This window comes from Aquarana catesbeiana, linkage group LG07, assembly GCF_042186555.1.
Source record: "Aquarana catesbeiana isolate 2022-GZ linkage group LG07, ASM4218655v1, whole genome shotgun sequence".
In the NCBI taxonomy this organism is placed as follows: Eukaryota; Metazoa; Chordata; class Amphibia; order Anura; family Ranidae; genus Aquarana; species Aquarana catesbeiana.
This window is the reverse complement of record NC_133330.1, coordinates 16,086,495-16,112,063: the sequence shown is the minus strand read 5'-3', so window position 1 is coordinate 16,112,063 and position 25,569 is coordinate 16,086,495. Positions and strand designations below refer to the sequence as shown.

General features: G+C 45.2%; 1 protein-coding gene across 2 annotated transcripts in view; it reads left to right on the top strand.

Moving 5' to 3' along the window:
- The first annotated feature begins 367 nt into the window (after nucleotides 1-367).
- CAMKV (CaM kinase like vesicle associated) overlaps nucleotides 368-25,569 on the top strand; it is a 159,532-nt gene continuing 134,330 nt past the window's right edge. The window contains exon 1 of one of the 2 annotated variants that reach the window (XM_073591662.1): nucleotides 368-704. The gene's annotated coding sequence lies outside the window, so the exon portion shown is untranslated. Of the gene's footprint in view, nucleotides 705-2,020; nucleotides 2,044-25,569 lie in introns of those variants that run through there. The other variant, XM_073591663.1, reaches the window with a different exon arrangement.

Sequence of the window (25,569 nt, the reverse complement as noted above, 5' to 3'; positions counted from 1 at the left end):
CCATCAGGCTGGCTCATGGATCATTGGATGGGCGCTTAGAGACCTGGGGTGGGGACAGCAATTCCCTACAGGCACCTGCTATGTATTTAATAGAAGACTTTTAGGTGGAGTATTTGACAGACAGATGGATCCAGAGGCCCCCCCCCCCCCCCATGCCGCATTATGTGTCTCCGCTGGATTTGATGGATATTTGGTTTCCTCTCTCTGATACATTGTAACACTTTTGGAATATTATTGTTTTTTATTGTCTTTGATCTCTTTCTATAAACATACAAATCCTGGGAATTGTCGGGAATCCTCCATACATTATATATTGGATGGAATTTGGAATTGTCGGCAATTGACCCCCCCCCCCCCCCCCCCACACACACACACACACACAATATAATAGAAGCCTCGGATGGAAGCTGCTGGCAGTGGAGATGGGGGGATTTTAGGAAGACATTGCTGGTTATACAATGAAAGTTGTCTGCTGATGTCAGTGCCCCCCCCCCCCTCCTCTAGGTGGGAGGGCCCCGCAGTCAGTTCCGAGCTGCAACTTTCACAATCTGGGGCTTTAAGTGCGGAACACATGGAGCGCGCGGATCGGTCCTGATCGCGGTGTGAGCGGAGACATCGGCCGTTCCGGGGGGGAAGGACAAGCGCAGCAAAATCGCACGACACCACCCAGCCATTCTTCCCGGCACCGACCCCACGACACTAAGGTAAAGGGGGATGGGGGGGGGGTGTTCTTGTCTGCAGAGCTGATACTCTAGGTGCTGCCAGCCTCGTGGGCATGGGGGGTGCTGTCACCGCAGGAGGGGGGCATTTACTTTTTCACAGCCTGGCATCACCAGGGTTACATCTCCCCCTCTGCCTACATCGCTTACATAACCCGATCTGTTAACCGTCTCCTGCCCGATGCCATTTAGGAGCAGTCGCCACCAGAATGTGAAGGGTTAACCCCCACCCCCACCCCCCAATCCTTAATGGAGGTATTTTTGTCCATGGTGATGGGAGATAAAATTTTGTTACAGTTTTTGTCAGCAAAAGGATCGGCTCTGGGGGGAGGGGAAGAAGCAATATACATTAATTGTGGAAGGGGGTGGGGGGCTGATTGTCTTTGGGGGTCGGGAAGGAAGTGAGTCCCTGATGGATCAGATTGGACCGATTGTGAGCCTTCTTTTGGATCAAGCGAGGATGCTGAGGGCTGTTTTCTGTTGTTGTCGATGGTATTGTGTCTTCTTCCAAGCCTGACTTTGTAACAATTTACCTATGTAACAATATACTGCAACAATGTATCTGCTTTACTGGGCACTGGTGCTCCATTGTTGCCCCTCTGATCAGAAACCCCCCACCCAGCTCTTCTCTTGAACGCCCACTAGGAGATCCAGAGAAAGAACAAGTTTCAGGACCCTTCTGTGACCCACAATCCATAGCCACCCAAAAGAGGTTAGGAGGATAACTGCTCCAAACCACCAGGAGATCCAGAGAAAGAACAAGGTTCAGGCAGCCCTGTGACCCACTACCCATAGGAACCCAAAGGAGGTTAGGAGACTAACTGCCCCGAAGCAACCAGGAGATCCAGAGGGAGGACAAGGTTCAGGCACCTCTGTGACCCACCACCCAAAGCAATCCAATGGAGGTTAGGAGGATAACTGCCCCCAAGCTACCAGGAGATCCAGATGGAAGATAAGTTTCAGGACCCCTCTGTGACCCACAATCCATAGCAACCCAAAGGAGGTCAGGAGGATAACTGCCTCCAAGCCACCAGGAGATCCAGAGTGAGAGCAAGGTTCAGACCCCTCTGCAACCCACAACCATGGCAACACAAAGAAGGTTACGAGGATAACTGCATCCAACTGACACCTTGTATATTCTGGTTGCCTTTAGTGGGAACTGGTGCTACATTATTGCCCCTCTGATCTGCCCCCCCTCTCAGATCATCTCTTGCCCCTTGCCAGGAGATCCAGAGGAGGAGCAAGGTTCAGACCTTTCAGTGACCCACCACCCAAAGCAACTTTGCAAAGGAGGTTAGGAGGATAACTGCACAGCTAACAACAGGTAAATTCTGGTTGCCTTTAGTGGCCACTAGTGCTGCATTATTGCCCCTCTGATCTGCTCTCTTAGTTCTTTACTTGCCCCTCACCAGGAGATCCAAAGGGATAACAAGTTTCAGGACCCCTATGTGACCCCCAACCCATAGCAACCCAAATCTTGGTTGGCTATAGTGGGCGCTGCTGCTGAGTTGTTGCCCCTCTGATCTACCCCCTTATTTCTTTTCTTGCCCCCCCACCAGGAGATCCAGAGGAAGAACAAGGTTCAGACCCTTCTGTGACCCACCGCCCATATCAACCCAAAGAAGGTTAGGAGGATAACTGCATCTAACTGGTAAATCCTGGTTGCTTTCAGTCGACACTGGTGCTGCATTGTTGCCCCTCTGATCTACCTCCTTAGTTCTTTTCTTGCCCCTCACCAGGAGATCCAGAGAGAGAACAAGGTTCAGACACCTCCGTGACTCAACACTCAAAGCAACTTTGCAAAGGTTAGACTGATAACTGTATAGGTAACACCAGGTAAATTCTGGTTGCAATGGGCACTAGTGCTGCATTGTTGCCCCTCTAATCTGCTCTCCTAGTTCTCTTGCCCCTCACCAGAATATCCAGAGGAAGAACAAGTTTCAGGACCCCTATGTGACCCACAACCCATAGTAACCCAAAGGAGGTTAGGAGGATAACTGCATCTAACTGACACCTGGTACATCTTGGTTGGCTTTAGTGGGCACTGGTGCTATATTGTTGTCCGTCTGATCCCCCCCCCCCCCCCCCGGTCTTCTTTTGTCCCTCACCGGGATATTTAAAGAAAGAGAGGGTTTTAGACCCCTCTGTGACCCACCATCCATAGCAACCCAATGAAGGTTAGGTGGATAACTGCATCTAACTGACACCAGGAAACACCTGGTTGCCTTTAGTGGGCACTGGTGCTGCACTGTCACCCCTCTGATCTGCCACCTAGTTCTTCTCTTGCCCATCACCAGGAAATCCAGAGGAAGAAGAATGTTCAGACCACTCTGTGACCCACTGCCCATAGCAACCCAAGGGAGGTTAGGGGGATAGCTGCACCTAACTGACTCCAGGTAAATCCTGGTTGCTAGGGGTTACAAGACAACTGTGAACCTTGTACTGTTTTATGTAAGCTCTGAAGTGGCCATCATGCCTTAAAAAGACCTAATTAAGGGTTGAAGTCTTTTCTTTTCTCATTGGAAAATGCTGGCAATTTTGTAGCAATTTTGTGGTTCTCGGTTAGCTATGAGCTACAATCATTCCCTAGATTCCAGCAACTGAATGATCAACAATGGGCTGAGAACCGATTGAAAGCCCCTCAATGAGGCTCTTTTAAATGATTCTAGGCTTGAAAACCAGGATATGCTTGTGGTTGAGAGCTGATTGAAAGCGATAAAAATGGTCAGGTGTATGAGCGACTTTAGTGGCAACAAACGATCCCCTGGCTGAGTGACACTGGATTGTTCACACTGCTCCGCCATAGAGCAGCACAAATCCCTTTAGTGCCACCAACGATTGGCATGCTACTTCTCTGCTCATTATGAATTTGCTCTTGTACAACCTACGAATGCCCCGCTACGAAGATGATTGCTCCGCGTGACGTCAAGCCGATCCGTCTGCGAACAGTTTTGTCGGCGTGTAACAAAATTGCTCTCCATGTCATGAGATTGTTCGTGCTATTAAAGTGTGCCATGAGCCTTTTCTGTGATCTTTGCCGTCGAGGTTGGAGACCCTGAAATTGCACAGCTTGCTATTACACTGCTTGTTGCTTTTGTTCGGTGTCAGTTTGCAGAATGTGCCGCGTGCAAGCGATATGATTTCTGTACGATCGATACAACGTTCTACGCAGATGAATAACTGAAGCCATCAATCGTTTCTCTACTTTTATTCTCTGCCCAAAAAGCAATGTGAAAAGTTAACGCGTTTCTAAACCCAAAACATTAAAATATCATATATTGCAGCTTACCACTTCTTAGATGTGGTGGCCGCATTCATTTTCTTTTTACCAGTTTTTTCCTTTTATTTTCACCTGGTGATCCTGCCAGTAACACACTTCCTATCCTAGAGTGACAACTCACCTTTTTGTATCAAGACAGCAGAAACAGGATAGGGCTACAGGATCCCAATGCTTCTCTAACACAGAGATAGCTAGGAACAATGTAACAGATAAAAGTCAGCACAAATATGGACTATCTACACCAAGTAACAAACATGGACTCTCTATGACTATGTGCGACTTACAGTGCCTTGAAAAAGTATTCATACCCCTTGAAATTTTCCACATTTTGTCATGTTACAACCAAAAATGTAAATGTTTTTTATTGGGATTTTATGTGATAGACCAACACAAAGTGGCATATGATTGTGAGGTGGAAGGAAAATGATAAATGGTTTTCAACATTTTATAAATAGAGCTGTTCTGTGAAGCCCTCAGAGGTTTGTTAGAGAACATCCGTGAACAAACAGCACCATGAAGGCCAAGGAACACACCAGACAGGTCAGGGATAAAGTTATGAAGAAGTTTAAAGCAGTATTAGGTTATAAAAAAATCTCCCAAGCTTTGAACATCTCACGGAGCTCTGTTCAAACCATCATCGGAAAATGGAAAGAGTATGGCACAACTGCAAACCTACCAAGACATGGCCGTCCACCTAAACTGACTGGCCGGGCAAGGAGAACATTCATCATAGAAGAGCCAAGAGGTCCATGGTAACTCTGGAGGAGCTGCAGAGATCCACAGCTCAGGTGGGAGAATCTGTCCACAGGACAACTATTAGTCGTGTTCTCCACAGATCTGACCTTTATGGAAGAGTGACAAGAAGAAAGACATTGGTGAAAGAAAGTCATAAGAAGTCCCGTTTGCAGTTTGTGAGAAGCCATGTGGAGGACACAGCAAACATGTGGAAGAAGGTGCTCTGGTCAGATGAGACCAAAATGTAACTGTTTGGCCTAAAAGCAAAACGCTATGTGTGGTGGAAAACTAACACTGCACATCACCCTGAACACTCCATCCCCACCGTGAAACATGGTGGTGGCAGCATCATGTGGTGGGGATGCTTTTCTTCAGCAGGGACAAGGAAGCTGGTCAGAGTTGATGGGAAGATGGATGGAGCCAAATACAGGACAATCGTAGAAGAAAACCTGTTAGAGTCTGCAAAAGACTTGAGACTGGGGCGGAGGTTCACCTTCCAGCAGGACAACAACCCTAAACATACAGCCAGAGCTACAATGGAAGGGTTTAGATCAAAGCATATTCATGTTGTAGAATGGCCCAGTCACAGTCCAGACCTAAATCCAATTGAGAATCTGTGGCAAGACTTGAAAATTGCTGTTCACAGGCGCTCTCCATCCAATCTGACAGAGCTTGAGATATTTTGCAAAGAAGAATGGGCAAAAATGTCCCTCTCTAGATGTGCAAAGCTGGTAGAGACATCCCCAAAAAGACTTGCAGCTGTAATTGCAGAGAAAGGTACAAAGTATTGACTCAGGGGGGCGCCATACAAATGTACCCCACACTTTTCACATAGTTATTGTAAAAAATGAATATGCTTTGATCCAAACCATTCCATTGTAGCTCTGGCTGTATGTTTAGGGTTGTTGTCCTGCTGGAAGGTGAACCTCCGCCCCAGTCTCAAGTCTTTTGAAGACTCAAACAGGTTTCTTTCTAAAATTGCCCTTTATTTGGCTGATGGGATGGGATGGGAAGTTGATGGGAAGATGGATGGAGACAAATACAGGACAATCTTAGAAGAAAACCTGTTAGAGTCTGCAAAAGACTTGAGACTGGGGCGGAGGTTCACCTTCCAGCAGGACAACAACCCTAAACATACAGCCAGAGCTACAATGGAATGGTTTAGATCAAAGCATATTCATGTGTTAGAATGGCCCATCCATCTTCCCATCAACTCTGACCAGCTTCCCTTCCCTGTCCCTGCTGAAGAAAAGCATCCCCACAACATGATGCTACCACCACCATGTTTCACGGTGGGGATGATGTGTTCAGGGTGATGTGCAGTGTTTGTTTTCTGCTTTGCTTTTAGACCAAATAGTTAAATTTTGGTCTCATCTGACCAGAGCACCTTCTTCCACATGTTTGCTGTGTCCCCCACAGGGCTTCTCGCAAATTGCAAAGGAGACTTCTTATGGCTTTCTTTCAACCATGGCTTTCTTCGTGCTGCTCGTCCATAAAGGACACCTTTCTGGTGTGTTCCCTGGCTTCCAGGATGCTGTTTTTTCACTAAGGTTCTCTAACAAACCTCTGAGGGCTTCACAGAACAGCTGTTTTTTTACTGAGATTTAATTACACACATGTGGACTCTATTTACCAATTAGGTGACTTCTGAAGGCAATTGGTTCCACTAGATTTTAGTTAGGGGTATCAGTAAAGGGGGCTGAATACAAATGCATGTCACAGTTTTAACGTATTTATTTGTAAAAAATGTAGAATATTATTTATCATTTTCCTTCCACTTCACAATTATGTGTTGGTCTATCACATAAAATCCCAAATAAAATACATTTATTTTTTTGGCTGTAACATGACAATGTGGAAAATTTCAAGGGGTATGAATTATTTTTACTCACTATGACTATCTTCTCCTACACTATATTACCAAAGTATTGGGACACCTGCCTTTATACGCACATGAACTTTAATGGTATCCCAGTCTTCTTCCTTGGGATTCAATATTGAGTTGGCCTGCCCTTTGCAGCTATAACAGCTTCAACTCTTCTGGGAAGGCTGTCCAAGTTTAGGAGTGTGTCTATGGGAATGTTTAACCATTCTTCCAGAAGCGCATTTGTGAGGTCAAGCACTGATGTTGGACAAGAAGGCCTGGCTCGCAGTCTCCGCTCTAATTCATCCCAAAGATGTTCTATCAGGTTGAGGTCAGGACTCTGTGCAGGCCAGTCAAATTGCTCCACCCCAAACTCGCTCATCCATGTCTTTATGGACCTTGCTTTGTGCACTGGTCCAAATCATTTGGTGGAGGGGGGATTATGGTGTGGGGTTGTTTTTCAGGGGTTGGGCTTGGCCCCTTAGTTTCGGTGAAGGGAACTCTTAAGGAGTTTGGGGTGGAGGAACTTGACTGGCCTGCACAGAGTCCTGACCTCAACCCGACAAAACACCTTTGGAATGAATTAGAGTGGAGATGCAAACCAGACCTTTTCGTCCAACATCAGTGCCTGACCTCACAAATGCGCTTCTGGAAGAATGGTCAAACATTCCCAAAGACACACTCCTAAACCTTGTGGATAACCTTCCCAGAAGAGGTGAAGCTGTTATAGCTGCAAAGGTTGGGCCAACTCAATATTGAACTCTACGGACTAAGACTGGGATGCCATTAAAGTTCATCTGCGTGTAAAGGCAGGTGTCTCAATATTTTTGGTAATATAGTGTATCTACGACTTATCTTTTATCTTTGACATGTAGCACAAATGAACTATCTATGACTATCTATGGCAAGTAACAAGTATGAACACTCTGGCTAGCTACAACTTATCTATGACAAATAACAAATATAGACTACCTATGCCTACTTACATCTTATCTATGACACGTGACAAATATGGACTACTTATGACTATCTACAACTTCTTTGACAGGTAAAAAATTTGGACTAGCTAGGATTATCTATGATATATTTATGACAAGTAACACATGTGGACTATCTATGACTATCTACGACAAGTAACATATGGACTATCTATGACTATCTACGACAAGTAGCATGTGGACTAGTTATGACTATCTACGACAAGTAACATGTGGACTATCTATGACTATCTACGACAAGTAACATGTGGACTATCTATGACTATCTACGACAAGTAACACATGTGGACTATCTATGACTATCTACGACAAGTAACATGTGGACTATCTTTGACTATCTACGACAAGTAACACATGTGGACTATCTATGACTATCTACGACAAGTAACACATGTGGACTACCTATGACTATTTACGACGAGTAACATGTGGACTATCTATGACTATCTACGACAAGTAACATGTGGACTATCTGTGACTATCTATGACAAGTAACATGTGGACTATCTGTGACTATCTACGACAAGTAACATGTGGACTATCTATGACTATCTACAACAAGTAACATGTGGACTATCTATGACTATCTACCACAGGTAACACATGTGGACTATCTATGACTATCTACGACAAGTAACATGTGGACTATCTGTGACTATCTATGACAAGTAACATGTGGACTATCTGTGACTATCTACGACAAGTAACATGTGGACTATCTATGACTATCTACAACAAGTAACATGTGGACTATCTATGACTATCTACCACAGGTAACACATGTGGACTATCTATGACTATCTACGACAAGTAACATGTGGACTATCTATGACTATCTACGACAAGTAACATGTGGACTATCTATGACTATCTACGACAAGTAACATGTGGACTATCTTTGACTATCTACGACAAGTAACACATGTGGACTATCTATGACTATCTACGACAAGTAACACATGTGGACTATCTATGACTATCTACGACAAGTAACACATGTGGACTATCTATGGCTATTTACGACGAGTAACATGTGGACTATCTATGACTATCTACGACAAGTAACATGTGGACTATCTATGACTATCTACGACAAGTAACATGTGGACTATCTATGACTATCTACGACAAGTAACACATGTGGACTATCTATGACTATCTACGACAAGTAACATGTGGACTATCTATGACTATCTACGACAAGTAACATGTGGACTATCTATGACAAGTAACAAATATTGTAAAAAATAAAAAATAATGTAATTTTTTCTCTTTTTTTCCTTTTAACTACATTGTTACAAAAATTCCTTTTTTGCTGCCACAAAGTCCCATGGGAGCAGGGCCGTAAGATAAGGGGTTTCCACCAGTCCTCCTGTACCGGGCCCGGGCCAGCAGAGGGACCCAGGAAACACAGTGAATCGGATGTGGGCAGGGAGTATGATCAGTGCGGCAGGGGGGCACTTACTGCAACCGATCCACTGTATGGCTCTCTCTCTGTAGAAAGCTGTTACTGAAAGCTGGCTTCCTATCCTACCCTCCCATTGGCTTTCAGCTGCTGCAGAGAGAGCCATACAGGGGAACGATCTCAGTAACTGCCCCCTCCCTTGCCACACTGATCACCCTCCATGTTCGCCATATGTTTCCCCCTGCTGCCCAGGCCCCCCTGTGTGCACCCCCTACCTCTGCAGCACTGCTAGCTTCCCTCCTCTTCTTCGCACCGGCAGCTGAAAGCACACAATAGGATCCTTCAAAATTGAGAGTGGGAGAAGGGTTAGGTAAATACGTCATATTTACCAACCCCTTCATTTCCTGAATGAACACAATGAGTGATCTGCACAGATCACGCACTGTGTTCATTCGTAACTGAAGCATTGGCTGTATGGGGCCCCATTGTCATGTTGTCTGTATGGGGCCCCATGTCAGGGTGTCTGTATGGGGCCCCGTGTCAGGTTGTCTGTATGGGGCCCCGTGTCAGGTTTGAATGGAGGAGAAGATTCGGATGCCGCACACCGGATGTAGTCAAAAAATTTTCACTTTATTGAAAAAATGGGATCATCAAAATAACAAGACTGTCATGCAGAAAGTACAGATAAGCTGACGCGTTTCGCACTCAGGACTGAGTGCTTACTCATAGCTCATGTCAGGTTGTCTGTATGGAGCCCCATGTCAGGTTGTCTGTATGGAGCCCCATGTCAGGTTGTCTGTATGGGGCCCCATGTCAGGTTGTCTGTATGGGGCCCCGTGTCAGGTTGTCTGTATGGGGCCCCGTGTCAGGTTGTCTGTATGGGGCCCCGTGGTTTCTAACAGCAGCCCTGCTTGGGAGATACTTCCATTATAACTAGTCTGAAGGGACGGGGCAGCCACTTACTCATAAGACACTTACCTCAACCCAATGTAACCTATGACTATCTGTGATGTATCTACGACAAATAAGAGGTCCCAATTATTTATGGACTATCTATGACCATCTATGATGACTTATCTGCAATGAGAGACTTTTCAGGTACCACAGTTATTTACAATTCAGAGGTAACTTTGTAGTTAAAATATCTCTTTAGCTGTACAAATTTATTTAAAAACTTAAGACTCCAACACAGTAAAAGCACAGGCTAGATAGTCTATATTTGTTACTCATGAATGTAGGGATATGGTGCCATAATGCTGGTTCAAAGTAGTGTCGATATTCCAATTGCACACTTTCCCGGATAAGGCTTTAGAAATAACGGGTGCTGCAGCAACAACCAGCTGGAACTGGAGACGTCACAGATAAAATGCACATATTCGCCAGCACACCAAGGATCGTCAAATACGTCCAAATCTTTGTTGAAAAATGATCACAGAAGAGCCACGCAGGACCCCTTAGTCAAGGATTGGATGTCACATGCCTGACGAAGGGGTCCTGCGTGGCTCCGAAACATTGCAGGACTGTCTTCTGTGATCTTTCTTCAAATAAAGATTTGGGCGTATTTAACAATCCGTGGTGTGCTGGTGAATATGTGCATTTGAAAGTGTTGGCCCAGGCACAGAAAAATACCGAATGATACTCTCGTCTTTGTGTCGCTCTTGTCGCTCACACTTTCCTCTCGCTCCATCTCGTTAGAGATCCTTGCTTAGAATTTCTGACTGTCGCTAGAAGTAGTGTCAGGATCGGGGAGTTGGAGGAAACAAGGTGGTTGTAGAATCCAGAAATACGTATAACATCATAAATATCCAAAATAGTTACCCAACCAGGATGGGGGATTTTGGAGGGGACTGCAGGGTGGTCTATTGCCTACTGACTATGGGCCCTGGATTTTTAAGGGAACACTGCTCTTTGGGAGGTGTGTGCCTGGCGGACGCTTGGAGTAGTCTTGCAAAGCAACCTGATACTGGGGTCACCTTCTATAGTCTGTTTATTAAGGTGTTAAATGTTCATTATTAAGTATGTCTCCCCCATTGTGTGCCTCCTAAGTGTGCATTCCCATTGTTAATTGAGTCACCTATTGTTTCGGTCTCTCTGATCATCTCTTGGAGATGTGATCAATATGGTGACCACTTTGCCTTGTTATAGAACCATTGTGGAATGTTTATGTTTATGCTTATGATAATGTGTAATGTACTTTGTATCCAGGGTTGTGGGCATGGTGCCGAACGGTCTGGGTGGGAACTGAGTCACCTAGGTGGCTAGTTGTTATTAGCTGTTCCTTATGTTGACTGTTCCTTAGCTATGTTAATTATATTCCTGTACAGTTTTCCTTGTTAGGATAATATGATCAGGTTCTTCCTGATCTTCTATGCTATATATTCTGTGTGAATTTTCAAGTGAGTTCCAGTTTGCATCTAAGCTATTGTCGTCTAGTATCTTGGGTTTAATATCCAGCTATAATACCTGGTTCCTGGTTCCAGATTGGAGGAAGCTATATTTTGAGGGAAGCACCCAAGCTGGGTGCTGGACAGTTCGGTCACATTTGGTGGCAGCGGTGGGATCTGCTTCCTCCCTTCGCGCAGTCCATACCACCAAAGGGGAACCCAATGTCGGGTGAAGTCGGAGAATTTTTACAGGAGCTGGTCACCATTTAAAGAGTGTTCCAGTGGTGAGTGCAAAAGTTATTTGCCCAGGACGCAGAGCCTGGTTCTGCTCAGGACGTACTGGAATTGAGAAAAGCGATCCACGGGGAACTCTGGATGGAGGCTCCCCAAGTGGAGCAAGACCACTCCAAGGGTCTCCCAGGCACCCACCTCCCAAAAAGTAGTGTTCCCTTAAAAGCCAGGGCCCATAGTCAGTAGGCAAGAGGCCATCCTGCAGTCCCCTGTCCCAGTTGGGTCTGTCACAAACACATTTCAGAATGTGTCAAGCTCCCCTTCATCAGGACTGAAAGCAGTGGTGGCCACTCCATTAGGGGCGCAGGTGCGCCGCCCTCCTAATCCATGCGCCTGGTCCCTAATTGCCTGAGGCTCTAATTGGCTTCAAAAAGGGTGGGCTTGGGGCGCAGAGCACTCCGAGCCCACCCAATTGTGTTAATTAATATTCGCTTAATTAATATTCGCTAATGTCTTCCTGCTTCTCCTCCTCGCCAATCAGGAAGCGGGTCCTGAGACCCGATTGGCCAGGGAGTCTTTGGACTCCCAGCCAGTTGGGTCTCAGGACCCGCTTCCTGTTCGGCCGGGAGGAGAAGCAATGGCCCCGGCTCTTCCATCAGCAACCTGCAGCAGGTGGAGGGGCGGAGGGGCAGAGGGGCAGCAACAGCCTCTTCCAGGAGCCCTACCCAGGATCTAGCACCAACATCACCACCTTGTCATTGTCCTCCAAAGAAAGGCCATGGATGGGGGATGGTAGTGCGAGTGAGGGGGCCAGGTTTGTTTGCGCCCCCCCCCTCCCTGAAAATATTGAGCACCAGCCGCCACTGACTAAAAGTGATGTTTGGGATGGGAAGGGCGGATTGGTAAAATCTGGGGTACAATTACATATGTATCAGAATCTTCACTTATTATTCATGCAAATTTTTTATTGCTTTTGTTTTTATAGAGCAGATTGAACCCAATATGGGGATTATACAGCTTTCTTGGTTGAAGGATCTTACTGTGACCCGTGTCCTCTTCTACAGTGACAGGGCAGCCACTCCTCACCTTTGTGATGCAGTGCCCCAGAGCACAGTGTTGGGTATATATCAGATCCCATTGTACCACCATCAGATCAGTAGAAGGTGAAGGTTCAGCAGTTTGGGCAATTTGGGAATTTAATATTTGAGCTAGCTCAGCTATCTTTTTTTTTTTTTTTTAAAGTGAATAAGGACTGCTGTGTGTCCTAGAATGTGTCATGATGGATGCAGGTTGTAGTAGAAGTGGGACATTAATGGATGGCACCCTCCCCGGTGACTTGTCATGTCGTATTATACACACCTTGTCACCCGTTCTGCTTGCGTTTCTGTACTGACAAATGCTGGAGCAATGCTGATGATGGCTCCCCCATAGGCCTAAACATACTCAGCTGGTCCTTTTTTTTTGGGGGGGGGGTTAATGGAAGATCATGTACTTGGGCTCCACAGATTGGCCCTAGGGTTGGGTTGACGGGTTCCTCCTGGATCCTATATTAGTCTGTCCATCTCCCCTTTATGAGTATATTATAGTATCATTTTATTTTATTATATGATATTATAATTTATTTTATTTTATTTTATTATATTATATTATAATGTATTTTAATTTATTATAGTATAATGTATTTTATTTTATTATATTTTATTTTATTATATTATATTATAATTTATTTTAATTTATTATATTATAATTTATTTTATTTTATTATATTTTATTTTATTATATTATAATTTATTTTATTTTATTATATTATGCATTATTAATACATAAGAGACAGGATGAGCATCCAGCTTCACAGTTATTACACATTAATGTCCTTTCTGACAGTGTAGTGTGAGTTCATCATTGCAGCTATTTGGCCCGACAAACGCTTTCGAGGTGGATTTATCGCTTTTTCGGCTCCGTCGATGTAAAGAAGCGTGACGCACATTCTTTTTTTTTCCGACAAGTGTTTTTTTGGACTTATTTTTGTGCTGCGGATCAGACACGCTTCCCGTTCAACGGGATATTCTGTCCATTTAATGTTTCAAATATTTTTAAGTGGGGAGAGGGAAGAGCTTTACGGAGCAGTTTGTGAAAAACGCAGATGAGGATGATGTGGAAGAAATGCGTTGCGCGGTTATGTAAAGTGATAATCTTACTGCCTGTAATCCGTCACTTCTCAACGTCTTTAAAACTGAAATTGATATTTTAAAGGAGAAAAAAAGAGAAAATGACAATAATGTTTTCTTTCGGTGCGGCTGGCGGGATGGGCTGAGCTCAGTCTGAAGGGAAAAATATAATAAAGTCATTTTAAAGGGTGAAATCCGGGCAGATGTAAAAGACTCAAATGAATGTGACTCCGTATTAACCACTTGCTTACTGGGCACTTTCACCCCCTTAGTGCCCAGGCCAATTTTCAGCTTTCGGCGCTGTCGCACGGTCATACAACACTGTACCCATATAGAATTTTTAGCATTTTTTTCACAAAAATAGAGCTTTCTTTTGGTGGTATTTAATCACTAATGGGTTTCTTATTTTTTGCTAAACAAATAAAAAAACACTGAAAATTTTGAAAAAACCCCCAAACTTTTTCATAATTTGTCAGTGGCGGCTGGTGCTTAATTTTCTTGGGTGGGGGGGTGGGGGCGTCCCCCACCCAGCCAGCCGCCCGCCAGACCCGAGGGGGAGGGGGCGTCCCGCACCCAGCCAGCCGCCCGCCAGGCCCTCTGCCAGCCCCGCACTTACCCCATCCAAGTGGCGGCTTCCCCCCCTGCATCTCCTTCCGAGTCCCAACGGTCACTTCTTCTACCGGCCAATCGGGACTTTGGACTCGCGGTCAATGGGGTCTTAGGATGCGGGCCCTGAGACCGGATTGGCCGGGAGGAGAAACAGGAAGACATTAGCGAATATTAATTCGCTAATGTCACACAATTGGGTGGGCTCAGGGCGCAGTGCTCTGCACCCCGAGCCCACATTTTTTGAAGCCAATTAGAGCCCCAGGCTCTAATTATGTACTTAAAAAAAACCCCATTAAAATCAATGCGTCCGGCTCCCTGCATGTAGAATAGGGGCTGGGCGCATTGATTATGGGGGGTGACGCCCCATAGGAGCATCCTCCACTGTATTTTGTTATAAAATTTTGCAAACGGGTAATTTTTCTCCTTCACTGATGTGCGCTAATGAGGCGGCACTGGTGGGCACAGATGAGGTGGCTCTGATGGGCACTAATAAGGCGGCACTGATGGACACTGTTCAGGAGGCACTGATGAGGCTGCAGTGATGGGCACTAATAAGTGGCACTAATGGGCACTGATTGGTGACACTGATGGGTGGCACGGAGAGGTGGCACTAATAGGCACTGATGGGTGGCACTAATGGGCACTGATAGAGACTGGTAGGTGCTACTGATAGGCAGCACTGATATGTGACACTGATGATGGGGCACTGATGGGTACTGATTGGCAGCACTGCAGGGCACTGATTAGGGGCACTGGACGGCACTGATTAGTAGCACTGGAGGGCACTGATAAGTGACACTGATGGGCGGCACGGAGAGGTGGCACTGATAGGTGGCACTGGGCACTAATTAGCGGCACTGGAGGGCACTAAGGGGACCGATGTCCCTCTAACACAAACCGGTTACCGGCATTATTCTTCTCTTCACGCTGACAGCTTGACTGGTTTCTGAAGCCGTAACCGGTTCCTGTTTACTTCTGTCATCAGATCACGGAAAAAATACTGAAAATTTTGAAAAAAAAAAAAACGCGTTTGTGTTAGTTTCTGTTATAAAAATTAGCAAATAAATAATTGTTCTTCATAAATTTTGGCCAAAATGTATTCTGCTACATTTCTTTGGTGAAAATAATCCAAATCAGTGTATATTATTTAGTCTGTATGAAAGTTATAGAGTCCACAAACTAATGGGGTATATCTGAAAATTGATCATTCCTGATGTACTGATGACCGACCTTTTTTGTTGAGGCACAGAATTGTCAGGACAGTCATAGTACAAATGACCCCTTTTTGGAAAGTAGACAGTCTGAGGTATTTAGTAGGAGGCATGGTGAGTTTTTTTTTAATTGTATTTTTTTTCTACATAATTTTTTGGAAAATGAAGAAATTTGAAAAAAAAATGTTCACAATTTTTTTTTTTTTTTTGGTACATACTGTCACCAGTGCAGCACCACGTTATCATATAACTGGTGTGGTGGTGATCAGGGACACTGACTGGTGACTTTTTTGTACGTTTTTTTTTTTTTAACACACTGTGACCAAAGCAATATAATGTTACCATAGTAACATTGTTCCACTCTGGGGAAGTGATCAGGATTTTTATTTTTTTATTTTTTTACACATTATGATTGCTTATAGCAGCGAATTTCATTGCTATAAGTAAGCATTTTACTGAATGAAATTGATTCATTAAGTTTGTTTTGTTGTGATTGGCCAGAGCTAAACACATGGTACAGATGGGCTGTGATTGGCCCTGTCTGTACCATGTGATCACATTGACCACTCACAGCTAGCAACGCAATTGTGCACAATGGATGGCATGAAAGGAAGCCATCCATTGTGTACAACTGTCATGTGATCTTCTGTGATTGGCCACAGCGATCACATGGTGCAGCTCATGGCACACTTTCTTCTCCATCACACATCTGGTCCCCCCCCCCCTGCAACTCGCCACCCCCTCCCCCTTCTGCTGTGGTACAGCAGTGGTGCAGTGACACTCATGTAGCTCATCTTGCTCCCTCTGCCCATCATGCACACTTCTGCTATCACCATAGCAAAGAACCTGGTCACGTGGCTCATCACTGGCCTCAATTCTGGACTTTCTCACCAATGGAACGAAGCGGCTGCACACAGGCGACCCCCAGGCAAACAAACGCCCGCTTCTCCTCCCACGCCAGTCAATTGGCTGTTCATTCCCAGGCCGAGGGAGGTGATTGGACACCCTTCCTGCCAGTCTGTGAGCCGGTCCCGCAGCTCTTTCTCCAAAGAGTTGTCCGCCCAGTCAAAGTGCTGAGTGTGATCTGGAGGAGGTAGGCGGTCTCGGGACAGTGCAGGGACACTGGGCGCTTTGTCCTCCTAGTGAAGTGCGAGGAGCCTTTGTGTGCCCGGAGCTTCTGCATGCCCACAGAGAGGGCTCTGCATGCCAGCTGTGCCATAGATTCGCCATCACTGCAATAGACCAACACAAAGCGGCACATAATTGTGAAGTGGATACTCTCTAGAACCGCCTTTCACTGCAATTACAGCTGCAAGTCTTTTTGGGGAGGTCTCTACCAGCTTTGCACATCTAGAGAGGGACATTTTTGCCCATTCTTCTTCTTTGCAAAATATCTCAAGCTCTGTCAGATTGGATGGAGAGCGTCTGTGAACAGCAATTTTCAAGTCTTGCCACAGATTCTCAATGTGATTTAGGTCTGGACTGTGACTGGGCCATTCTAACACATGAATATGCTTTGATCTAAACCATTCCATTGTAGCTCTGGCTGTATGTTTCGGGTCGTTGTCCTGCTGGAAGGTGAACCTCCTCCCCAGTCTCAAGTCTTTTGCAGACTCTAATGCCGTGTACACACAATCGGAATTTCGGCCCGCAAAAACAGATGAGAGTTTTTCGACGGAAAATGCGACCGTGTGTACGCTCCATCGGACTTTTGCTGGCCGAATTCCAGCCAGCAAAAGATTGAGAGCACGTTCTCAATTTTTTCGGTCGGAAAAAGTTCCTATCCGAAAATGCGATCGTCTGTATGCAATTTCGACGCGCAAAATTCCCACGCATGCTCGGAAACAATTCGACGCATCGCTCGGAAGCATTGAACTTCATTTTCTCGGCACGTCGTAGTGTTGTACGTCACCGCGTTCTTGATGGTTGTAAGTTCAGCAAACTTTTGTGTGACCGTGTGTATGCAAGGCAAACTTGAGCGGAATCTCGTCGGAAAAGCCATCATATCTTTTTCCGACGAGAAGTCCGATTGTGTGTACGCGGCAGAACAGGTTTTCTTCTTATGCTGCGTACACACGGGCGGACTTTTCGACCGGACTTTCCGACTGACTTTTGACGCACTTCCGACGGACTTTTGAACGAACGGACTTGCCTACCCACGATCACACCAAAGTCCGACGGATTTGTACGTGATGACGTACGACTGGACTAAAATAAGGAAGTTGATAGCCGGTAGCCAATAGCTGCCCTAGCGTGGGTTTTCGTCCGTCGGACTAGCACACAGACGATCGGATTTTTCGACCGGATTCGAGTCCGTCGGACAAATTTGAAACATGTTCCAAATCTAAAGTCCGTCAGATTTTTGACCGAAAAAGTCCGCTGCAGGTCCGATGGAGCCCACACACGGTCGGATTGTCCGCCGGATATGGTCCGTCGGACCAGCCCGATCGAAAAGTCCGCCCGTGTGTACACAGCATAAGATTGCCCTGTATTTGGCTCCATCCATCTTCCCATCAACTCTGACCAGCTTCCCTGTCCCTGCTGAAGAATCTGTGGCAAGATTTGAAAATTGCTGTTCACAGACGCTCTCCATCCAATCTGACAGAGCTTGAGATATTTTGCAAAGAAGAATGGGCAAAAATGGCCCTCTCTAGATGTACAAAGCTGGTAGAGACATCCCCAAAAAGACTTGCAGCTGTAATTGCAGAGAAAGGGGGTTCTACAAAGTATTGACTCAGGGGGGCGCCATACAAATGCCCCCCCCCACACTTTTCACATATTTATTTGTAAAAAATGTTGTAAACCATTTATCATTTTCCTCCCACTTCACAATTATGTGCCACTTTGTGTTGGTCTATCACATAAAATCCCATTAAAATACATTTACGTTTTTGGTTGTAACATGACAAAATGTGGAAAATTTCAAGGGGTAGGAATACTTTTTCAACTCACTGTAAATAGTAGTACTACTACTAATTATTATTATTGTCAGGCATGATGTTAAATATACTGAACAAAAAGATGTTTGGATTTTGTGAGGTTTCTTGAATAGAAGGAAGTATTGTGGCAGTGAAGAGTGACTTCCATCACATCTTTGAATTGCTAGTTATGTAGGAGAGTTATGTTAATAGAGGTGAAGGTGCTGCCATCTCACTCATGTATCACTGAAGAGGTGCCATCGTTATTTTTCAGGGGCAGCTTTGATTGCGTCCGAGTCGTTAGATCTGATTACTATACCGAGTGGGCTCATCCCGTTCAGTGATCTGATTTCTGATACAAAGACAGATTTTTCACCGAGAGTGAACATTACTCCTGTAATAAATCACCCCGAGTGTCAGAGGACAGCCTGCTTCCCTTGGGGCTGAGTATTTTTTTTATCATTTATAAAACCTGCGGCAAAATAAATATTGCGTTGTCTCCACACGGCCAGCAGATTTTCGCTTTCATCTTCTGGACCTGCACATTGAATTAATGTCACCCTGGGTCCTCCTTCACTTGGATTTTTCATAGGATTTAAGATGACTTGTGCAGAATGAGGAACAAAGAAGAAAGCTAACAGGGAAATGGTAGATATAAGAATATACATTCGGTGGCATGTTGTGTCTTCTGAACAGAGCTGCTTCAGACACGTGACTAGATAAGGACTCTCAGTATTGACCAATCAGGAACCTGCCTGGTGAGGGTGGGTTGGACCAATCTGTGCGATGATAGTTGCCCCAACCTTGGATGAACCCTGATAGCATCATTCCTGGACAACCCTCCCAACTAAATTCTTTAGTATGAATGGGTCAGCTAACCTGTGAAGTTCTAGTCTGGCTGCCAGATGCTCCAGATGGGTAGGTGGCAAATGTAGATGTTGGTGGACATTGTGACAGACCCAACCAGGACAGGGGCTTTTGCAGGGTAGCCTTTTGCCTACCAACTATGGGCCCTGGCATTTGATGGAACTACAAGAATTCAGGAAGCTGTCCTGTTATATAGTGCAAGATGACATTACCACATTTAACAGTCAAGGAAGAAATCTTCCTGAATTATTGTAGCTCCCTAAAATTCCAGGGCTCATAGTCAGTAGGCAAGAGGCTAAAGTGCAGTCCCATCCAAAAGTCCCTGCCCTGGTCGGGTCCGTCACATAATGTGATAGACTGCCTAGCACCCAGCTTGGGTGCTTCCACCAAAATATAGCTTCCACCACTCTGGAACCCAGGAACCAGGTATTATAGCTGAATATTGCACCCACAAACTAGACAACACTAACTTAGGTGCAAACTGGAACTCGTTTTATTGTAAATTTACACGGAATATAAGCCACACAAGATCAGGTAAGAGATTGATCACGTTATTATAAACAATGCAAACTGTAAACAGTAATGTCAGTACATCTAGTGAACAGCTAATTAACAACTGTCCAAATCTCCTTAACCAGCTTTCTTTCCACATACATATTCTCACTGAGTTTCAAGTTGGGAGAGACCATCATGGCTTCCTTGACTGTTAAATGTGGTAATGCCATCTTGCATTATATAACAGGACATCTTTCTGAATTCTTGTAGCTGCCTCAAGTGCCAGGGCCCATAGTCAGTAGGCAAGATGTTATCCCTGCATTCCTTTCCAAAAGCCCCTGTCCCAGTTGGGTCTGTCACAGACATGTTTCAGGACTATGTGAGGCATGGCACCACATTTCCCTTGGGTGTGTATGGAAGAAGTGGAAAGTTTGTGCTGTCCCTCACACAGTCCTGAAACATGCCCACTAGCATCGAACTTTGCATAAATCAAGACCACAGTATGGTGCTGCAACCCGATCCGATAGTTCTCAGGCTGGAGCTTATACATCACCATGCCAGACTAGCAGCCTCCATCTGCTTATGTATAGACATCCAAACCACGAAAAGTTGGCAACAAGTTAAAAGTAAAACATTCTTCTTTATTGACTACAAGGAGTAAAATGTTCTATAGGACAACCAACATTGATGAGTTTCGGTGTATGAAGACCATTTTCATAGCTAACATCTACATTGGCGAGCTTCCTGTTAGGAGCACCTGACAGCCCAACTAGACCCTCGCTGGTTGGCTAGTCCATTCATACTCAAGAAATGATCAGGCATTATAGGACTGTACTTTACTCCACAGCTTGCTTAACACTGCAAAACTAAGGTGCCCAAAACAAATTTCTTTAGTATGAATGGGTCAGCCAACCTGTCTAGTATGGCTGTCAGATGCTCTGGATGGGTAGGTGGCCAATGTAGATGTTGGTGGACATGTTTCAGAACTATGTGAGGGATGGCACCACATTCCCCTTGGGTGTGTATGGAAGAAGTTCCATAAACTCCCAAGGGAAATGTGGTGCTGTTCCTCACACAGTCCTGAAACATGTCCACCAACATCCACTTTGGCCACCTACCTGTGAGGAGCATCTGACAGCTCAACTAGACCATCTCAGGTTGGCTGACCCATTCATACTAAAGAAATTATCAGGCATTATAGGACTGTACTTTACTCCACAGCTTGCTTAACACTGCAAAGACTAATGCCCCGTACACACGGTCGGATTTTCCGATGGAAAATGTCTGATCGGAGCGTGTTGTCGGAAATTCCGACCGTGTGTGGGCTCCATCGGACATTTTCCATCGGATTTTCCGACACACAAAGTTGGAGAGCAGGAGATAAAATTTTCCGACAACAAAATCCGTTGTCGGAAATTCCGATCGTGTGTACACAAATCCGACGGACAAAGTGCCACGCATGCTCAGAATAAATAAAGAGATGAAAGCTATTGGCCACTGCCCCGTTTATAGTCCCGACGTACGTGTTTTACGTCACCGCGTTTAGAACGATCGGATTTTCCGACAACTTTGTGTGACCGTGTGTATGCAAGACAAGTTTGAGCCAACATCCGTCGGAAAAAATCCTAGGATTTTGTTGTCGGAATGTCCGAACAAAGTCCGACCGTGTGTACGGGGCATAAGGTGCATAAAACTAAGTTATTTAGTATGAATGGGTCAGTCAACCTGTGAGTGTCTAGTCTGGCTGTCAGACGCTCTGGATGGGTAGGCGGCCAATGCAGATGTTGGTGGACATGTTTCAGGACTGTGTTACGCATGACACCAAATTTCCCTTGGGTGTGCATGGAACTCCCTCCATACACACCCAAGAGAAATTTGGTGTTATGCCTAACACAGTCCTGGAACATGTCCACCAACATCTACTTTGGCCACCTACCTGTGAGGAGCATCTGACAGCCCAACTAGACCCTCGCAGGTTGGCTGACCCATTCATATTAAAGAAATTATCATTCAATTTAGAACTGTACTTTACTCCACAGCTTGCTTAACACTGCAAAGACTAAGGTGCACAAAAGTTATTTAGTCTAAATGGGTCTGACAACCTGTGAGTGCCTAGACTGGCTGTCAGATGCTCCTCATGGGTAGATGGCCATTGTAGATGTTGGTGGACATGTTTCAGGACTATGTGAGGGATGACAACAAATTTCCTTTTGGGTGCATATGGAAGGAGTTCCATAAACTCACAAGGGAAACTTGATGCTGTCCCTAACACAGTCTTGTAACATGTCCACCCACATCTACACATGAGGAGCATCTGACAGCCCAACTAGACCCTCGCAGGTTGGCTTGTGGTGCACGGGCAGTAATGACATGGAGTCCAGTTGCAGAGAACCAGCGGGGGAGCACCTCACCACCGGGTAACACTTACAATTCTGTGCAATGCAGAGAGGCAGGGGGTAAAGATGCACCCACAGCATCTGTCTTCAGAGGATAGAATGTGGTCTGTCTGGTCCCAAAGGGGAGGCTTTCCAAAAAGGATGGTGTGTCCCTAGCCTGTCCCTACTCGTCCGGAACCTTTCCTTACCGCTATTCACTTTCCCTAACAGATGGGTGCTCTTTCCCTGCCCTAACCACTTCCCAAAACCCAAGGGCAGGGACTTAAAAAGACTCTGCTGACCCAAGAGGGCCACCAGGGGTCACTTGAATGCAGTGTAGCCAACTGTAACTCCTATGTTTCTACTTGTAACCTTTAAGGCTCCAAAAACAAAAAAATTCCGGCAGCAGACAGCAACAGTTTAATTTTTCAGAAAACCTGCACCTTTTATCTTAAAAAAAACATCCTTGAGTTCCCCCCTAAAACATTTACAAAGCTTGATTTCTATGGTGTGCCCAGGCGGAGCTGACCTTGGTGCTGAAACTATTCCCTGTGCTGGTCGTATATCTAGACGGCTTGAACTAGACTCGTCATGATGCCATTTGGTTTTCTGAAGTGATTTATTTCATCTCCATCTTCCTCTGATCGGACAAAAGGGGTAAACTTACCGAAAGCTTTTCCTTAAAAAAGTAAAAGTAACATTTTTTTTAGCAAAAATGATAAAAGTAAAAAATATAGAATTCAGCTGTGTCGTATCGGATGACAGTGCCATGGATACTGTACAATTATCTTTTTCCCCAAAAAAAGAGAGGCTGCTTGATAAAAAAAGTATATGGAAAAAGCGGAGGGATACAAAATGCCGTCTTACAGTACTAAGGAGGTGAACAGATCATCCTACACTGGGGCTTTTATACTGGTAGAGCCGGCTAATGAGCCACATGGAGCCCAGGACGCTACAGCAGGTGGAGCTTTGAAACAGAAAAATTTGTAAAGTAAAAAATAGACCAAAGTCCACCATGTCCCACCTTTTTACCATTACGGTAGATTTAGACCTGCCTCTAAATCTCCCTTGCCTCCGAAGCTCGCGTTCAAGGGAAATGATGCAATGCCTCCTCAACGCCTGTTTTAACCCCATTTTTTGCCAATAACTGTACCACAACCACGTTAATTACACAATGTGGCAGGGCGTTTGTGGCTCTTCCTCATTGACTTGAATGTGTAGCATTCACCAAGCTTGCCACCCCCTGATCGGTACAAGTTGGGTCAACTTTGCCGCAGGTGCAAAGGAAAGCATAGCAGCCATGGCATGTAAATACTCCCGTCTGCTGCCTATTGCGGCTTAAGGGGGGTGGCTCAACTGCGCATATTTTCTGCCCTCCAACCGCAAGTCTAAACAAGCCCTAACTGACTTACCATGGCTTGTTTTGTTTTTGTGTGGAGATGGCCATCTTTGTAGAGGAGCAGGGCTTTGCTTCCTCATGTCATAGTTTCCCCTAGATGACCAGTGGGGTAATGGTGGAGATAGAGGAAGCACAGATCCACAGCATGCATGAAGCAGAAACAGGGAGATCCTTGCACTGCACATCCCCGGGTACAGCTTTTACTCCAGCAAGGAAAACAGCAAGCACTGTTGTGGCCTTACCAAATCTCACTCCAAATCTGTTGAAACTAGCAGTCACGGGCAGCAGTGCCATAGATCTCACACTGCAGATATATACAGTAGCTATGAGAATAAGGAACAGGAGTGCCTAGGCTCATGGGAAATTGACTGATATCGGGCGTGGCGGCAAAGGAAGTGCGCTGCCATCAGAAGTACCTAGGCTGCAGGAGGTGCTCTAATATCAGGAGTGTCTAAGCACAGAAAGTGAAATAATATAAGGAGTTCCTAGGCCACAGGCGGTGCTCTAAGATCAGAAGTGACTAGGTACAGGAAGTCCAATATCAATGTCAGGAGAGCCTAGGCACTGGAAGTTCACTGATATCAGGAGTGGCTAGGCACAGGAAGTGCGTTGATATCAGAAATACTTTGGCCGCAGGAGGTGCTCTGAAATCAAGAGTGTCTAGGCACAGGAAGTGCAATAATATTAGGAGTTCCTAAGCGGCAGGAGGTGCTCTAATATCAGTAGTGCCTAGGCACAGGAAGTACAATAATATCAGGAGTGCATAGGCACAGGAAGTTCACTGATATCAGGAGAGACTAGCACAGGAAGTGCAATAATATCAGACGTGCCTGGTCACAGGAAGTGCCTATGTCGCAGGAACTTATCCAATAGTAGGATTGCCTAGGCGCAGGAAGCGCACTGCTATTTTTCCAAAAGAAATTAACCACTTCTGGACCACCGCACGCCGATATACATCCTAACTTTGAAGAGGAATATCTTTGTTATGGCAGCAGCTAGCTGCCATAACCCCGGTATCCTCTTCTTCAGCCGGCGGTCCGGTTTCCAATAATAGTGGTCTCTGCGGCGGATTCGCAGCAAGATCACTTTTTTTTAGTGAGGGCCCCCCTCCCGCCGCTCTCCGATGCCCTCTGCCGCTTACTGGAGCCGTTGGTAGCGGCGGAGGAGATCGGATCCTTGGTCTTCCTGGGTATGGAGACGAGTGAGGGGAAGATGGCCCCCACGAGTCTCCATACCATTGCAGGGCGAAAGCGACGTCAAAACGTCACTTCCGCCCATAGCTCTTAAAGGGTCATTTTTTTTTATTTTCAAATGACCACATTTTTTTTGTATTACATTTTAGTGTAAATATGAGATCTGAGGTCTTTTTGACCCCAGATCTCATATTTAAGAGGACCTGTCATGCTTTTTTTTCTATTACAAAGGATGTTTACATTCCTTGTAATAGGAATAAAAGTGACACAATTTTTTGTAAAAATAAAAGTTAAAATAAATAAGAAAAAAAAATACATTTTTAAACGTGTCTCGTCCCGCCGAGGTCGCGTGCAGAAGCGAACGTATACGTGAGTAGCGCCCGCATATGAAAACGGCGTTCAAACCACACATATGAGGTATCGCCGCGTTCGGTAGTGCAAAAGCAATAATTCTAGCTCCTCTGTAACTCAAAACATGCAACCTGTAGAATTTTTTTAAGTCGCCTGTGGAGATTTTTAATGGTAAATGTTTGTCGCCATTCCACGAGCGGGCGCAATTTTGAAGCGTGGCATGTTGGGTATCAATTTACTCGGCGTAACATTATTTTTCACAATATAAAAAAAAATTGGGCTAACTTTACTGTTGTCTTATTTTTTAATAAAAAAAAAATTGTATTTTTTCCAAAAAAAAAGTGTGCTTGTAAGACCGCTGTGCAAA